Genomic DNA, 5,417 nt, shown 5'->3' on the forward strand with positions numbered 1-5,417 from the left:
CATTCTCTTCTCCTTCTTTATTTATGGTTTCATACTTTGCTGATCCAATAAACCTCTCGGACTCACAATTCTTGAAAAAATCTATAAAGGCATAAAATACGCAATGAAGTGACTGGGGGGAAAAGGATCCTCAGCCAGATGCTCCACAGGTTTTAATGAATATCATGTTACTGTTGTCCTTGTGCCATGATTTACAGTGAACTACCCCTTCTAAGCCTTTACTTTACAGTCATACTGAACTCCTTCCTGTCCGGTATCTAATGTCCAGTGTATTTTACTCTGTCTTTAAGTTTTCCAATAGACTTTAAAATACGGATGTCGGTGCTATCTTATATTAATGTTGATCCAAATATCTAATATTTTAATGTTTCATTTAGTGATGCCAGTGTCTGATATTTCTAACATATAATCCGATGATGCAGGATGCTATTATCCATTAGTTTTTATTGGTAGTCCAAAATAGCTCTTTTATAGATCTGTTATTTTTACCATACCGTATAATATGCTGATGCCAGTCTCTGATCTGATGCAGAGTATTGATGACTGTGCTCATTGTAAAAACACACATACATACATACATACATACATACAAACATAAAAATACACGTAATTTAGCCATGAAAGCCATGGAAAGCATGTCCATTTTATTTGCAGATGTTCACATGCAGTATATCTAAACTGCCCAATGGAAAACCTGCATCTTCAAAGTAGTGACTTTACAAGTCATTTAGAGCATTTCTATTGGTCTATTCACCCAGAATTATTGACACAGTGTACAGAAGCAGCTACAGGGTTCTTGGAGAAAAATGGAGATACATGGTTTTCGTTGGACAGCAGATACCCAGCTACCTGAAACCTGCTGGATCATCAACGTCATGATCATTAGTTTAATTATAAGTGTTTCTTTTTTGATCTGATTTCAGTATGATGGCGCATCCCTACTTTTCAGACGTGTCTTTGGTTGATTGTTGATCACTGGCTCACTGTTGCTCTCACTCCTACCTCTCCACTGCCTGTGACTGAATGGAGGCTTCAGCTCTGACCCAGTCTTTCCTCTTCAGGCTCTTCAGTGAGATGTACCTCTCACTGTCGCCCCCGGCTGCTGATCAGGAAACTGTGCCCGCATTGTTGAACAGCTGGTCACTTTTGCAGGAGAAATTCATCTAACCGAATAGGTGGGGCAACGTCTACAGTGCACGCAGCTTCCATCCAGGAACAAACCCACCTGAGAAATTATTCACGGTATCTGAACACAAACCTCCAACTCCTTCTGCAATACCAGCATCAACCACCAGGTGTCCAACTGCACCACCACCGTTCATTACCATATGCAGTCTATCATCGCCACCTGGTGTCAAATTATTTTTATTGATTTTGAGCATGCGTGGTGCTGTGCAGCTTAAACCCAAACAGCGCCGAACATGCTTAACCCAGTTCAATACTGTATTTCCAACACTGCTATACTGGACACCCAGCACCAGACCATTATAATCCAGCCCATGTTGTGTTTTGAACGCTGCTGCGCTGCTCAACAAGCACCAGACCAGTACAAATGAGCAAAAAAATATTTCTGCTGTAGCCTTCCAGTGCTGGACATACTACGTTAGCACAAAGCTAGCAGTACATTTACTCTCCCACACTAGGTTCAGTGCTGCCTGTATTTATGGCAACAGGTTGATCATGCTGACCGAGCTGCTTGGCCAGGTTGGTTACGCTGGTTAACCAGCATGCTCATCTGTTTGATCACTTATGAAACATTTTAGAAAATGCCCCAGTGCTAAAATCCCAGGTAACGTCTCTCAGTGCAGATTTTTAGGTATGCACACTGATCAGCCATGACATTGACACCACCTCCTTGTCTCTACCTGCGTTGTGCATTTTATGAGCTTACCATATACAGGCACTTTGTAGTTCTACATGTACAGGTTGTAGTTCATCCGTTTCTCTGCATACTTTGTTAGCCTCCTTTCACCCTGTTCCCCAATGGTCAGGAGCCCACAGGACCACAGCAGAGCAGTTATTATGTGGGTCATTCTCAGCACCGCAGTGACTCTGACCCGGGGTCGGCGTGTCAGTGAGCGCTGCGCTGGCAGGGGGACGCTGCCAGGAATTTTGAACCCCATGAAAAGGTATTTACACTGGGCCCAACAACTCTAACTAGTTTGTCAATAAGCTGAGTTAATACATTTTAGAGCCCCTGTCGGTCACAGGCCTTGAGATTCGTCCTCACTATTTCCCCCCATACGGCACCCCCTGTGCGCTGGTACGAGTGGATCAGACACGGCAGTGCTGCTGGAGAGTTCAAACACCTCAGCCGTCGCTGCTGGACTGAGGACAGTCCACCAACCGGAAATATCCAGCCAACAGTGTCCTGTGGGCAGCGTCCTGTTCCCGCTGATGAAGGACTAGAGGATGACCAACGCAAACTGTGCAGCAACAGATGAGCTTCTATCTGCAGTGAGGCTAGGGGCATGCTTTTTTCTGACTCAATTTAGTGGCACTAACTAGCTTTCACATAACATTTGATATGAGCTGTGACCCAAACATTTTAGCTACCGAGTTCACTAGCCTGTTGGCTAATGCTAACCTCACCCTAGAAGACTTTAGAAAGTCTCTGAAAATACTTTTGCGAGACTAAATTCTGAGGCCCGTTCGCCTCTGAAGACAATTTAATTTCCATTGTTATGCAGATGACACACAGCTCTTTATATCAGCCAAACCTGATGATAAATTCAGATGAAAGAAAATCCAGGACTGTGTAAAGGATATAAAACTCTGGATGTCACATAACTTCCTTTTTCTTAACAGTAACAAAACCGAGTTCTCCTTTTAGGCTCAAAAGACACTAGAAATGATCTATCAGATTTACTGTTAGACTTGGCTGATGCCTCCATTATTCCTGGTCTAGCAGCTAAAAATCTTGGCGTCATATTCGATTCAGATCTATCATTTGAGCAACATATAGCTAATATTAGTAGGACAGCCTTTATGCATCTTAGGAACGTTGCCAAACTAAGAAATTCCTTTTCTCTACAGGATGCAGAAAAGCTAACACATGCTTTTATTACCTCAAGACTAGATTACTGTTATGCACTTTTGTCAGGTTGTTTCAGCGGGAACTTCCATGAACTTCAACTAGTTCAAAATGCTGCAGCTAGGGTCCTTACTAAAAATAGAAAATGTAACCATATCAGTACGGTCCTTTCAGCAATTTATTGGCTCCCAGTTAAATTCGTATTGACTATTAACATACCAAGCCTTACATGACATCACTCCTGAGTACTTGTGAGATCTTATTACATATTATGAACCATCAAGAATACTTAGATCTCAGGGTGCTGGCTTCTTAGTAGTTCCCAAAATTCAGAAAACCTCAGCAGGGGGAAGAGCCTTTTCTTATAAAGCCCCCCAACTCTGGAATAACCTTCCAGATAATGTTCGAGACTCAGACACAGTCGCAATCTTTAAAACTCATCTGTTTAGTTGAACTTTTGGTAAGTAATGTTTCCCCTTAGATAAAGGTTTTTTTTTGTAGTATACTGAGATGCTGGAGCTATCGTCTCGCTGCTTGCACACGATCACTCAGGTTTGTATACGGTGGAGCAGATGGACGCTAGCGTTTCAGGGTGCTCCAGTGCCGGTGTGACCTTCTGGCTCTCTCCTTTTAACTAGGCTGTTATGGTCAGACCTGCCGGAGTCGCCAGACACACTCTGATACTGCTCAACATTCTCTGCTCTCTATAAATCCATTCAGAACTAACTCCTTACTTTCTCACAGTTAATGGTCACCCAGCCCGACCTGCTGGAAGACTGCCCGCTGAGGTCCCCTCTACCTGCGTCAGACCAGCTGCCACCTACCAGTCTGACCAGCAGGCCCCCCACCATCACCACCCATGCCAGACCACAACCGCCTACCACTGCTACCTGCCTAATGACCATGTTAAAACCAATATGGAGTCTTAACTTTCTGCAACTATTAATGTTACCACTATTATCTATTATTACTCTCATTACTCTCACCATCACTACCATGACTATATTAAGTTATACTACACCATGATATTTATATTAGTCAAGTCAAGTCAAGTCAAGTCAAGTCAAGTGGGTTTATTGTCATTTCAACTACATACAGAGTACACAGTGAAACGAAACAACGTTCCTCCAGGACCATGGTGCAACATAGACAGTGCATACAAGACACAAGTGCAACACAAACAAACAAGTGCGGACAGACAACACAACACAGTACAGACAGAGGATAATAAATAATGACGGTAGTGTGCAAGTTGTGCAATGTGCAATAAATAGAGTCCAGTGAGGTAGTAAAGTTATTAGTGCAAATGCTTGTGCAAAAAATGCTTCCCATGTTATCTGGGGTAAATGGTTGGAAAGAGAGAGAGAGGGAGAGTGTACATGTACCAGAAAGATATCAGTTCAGAAGTTGAGTTGTGTTGAGGAGTCTGATGGCTTGGGGAAAGAAGCTGTTGCAGAGTCTGGTCGTGTTGGACCGGATGCTGCGGTACCTTCTTCCTGATGGCAGGAGGGAGAACAGTCTGTGTGAAGGGTGGGTGGAGTCATCCACAATGCTGGTTGCTTTGCGGGGTCAGCGGGTGGTGTAAATGTCCATGACGGAGGGGAGAGAGACTCCGATGATCTTCTCAGCTGTCCTCACATTATGATTATGATCAGAGCAGTTCAACAGTATAGATGGTTTGGTAACTTTTGTCAATAATTTATAAATAGTTCTGACCAGAGGAGGATGGGTCCCCCTTGTGAGTCTTGGTTCCTCCCAAGGTTTCTTCCTCCAGCTCTGAGGAAGTTTTTTTCTTGACACTGTCACCATTGGCTTGCTCACTGGGGGTCTTAGACTTTTCATGTGTTTTAATGTTATTTATTTTTCTTTTTTTCTGTCTTTTGCTAATTACTGATGATGTAAAGCTGCTTTCTGACAACAACAGTTGTAAAAATCGCTGTACAAATACATTTCATTTGACTTGACTTGACTTACTCACAGTCACAGACTATAATTTTGCAAATACTGAGACTCTTGCAGTGTCCCTCTTTGCAAGACTGCAACTAGATTCCCTTTGAGATGATTTCCTATCATGATCCCGATGGAAATTTACAAGATGAGAGTAGTTAAAAACTTGTGAAAAGCTCTGAAATAGTTAAAAACGTTGCAGAAAATATTTTAACGTTGGACACCAGGTGGCGATAATAGACTGCATATGGTAATGAACGGTGGTGGTGCAGTTGGACACCTGGTGGTTGATGCTGGTAGTGCAGAAGGAGTTGGAGGTTTGTGTTCAGATACCGTGAATAATTTCTCAGGTGGGTTTGTTCCTGGATGGAAGCTGCGTGCACTGTAGGCGTTGCCCCACCTATTCGGTTAGATGAATTTCTCCTGCAAAAGTGCT

Source organism: Salminus brasiliensis, chromosome 11, assembly GCF_030463535.1.
Source record: "Salminus brasiliensis chromosome 11, fSalBra1.hap2, whole genome shotgun sequence".
Taxonomy (NCBI): domain Eukaryota; kingdom Metazoa; phylum Chordata; class Actinopteri; order Characiformes; family Bryconidae; genus Salminus; species Salminus brasiliensis.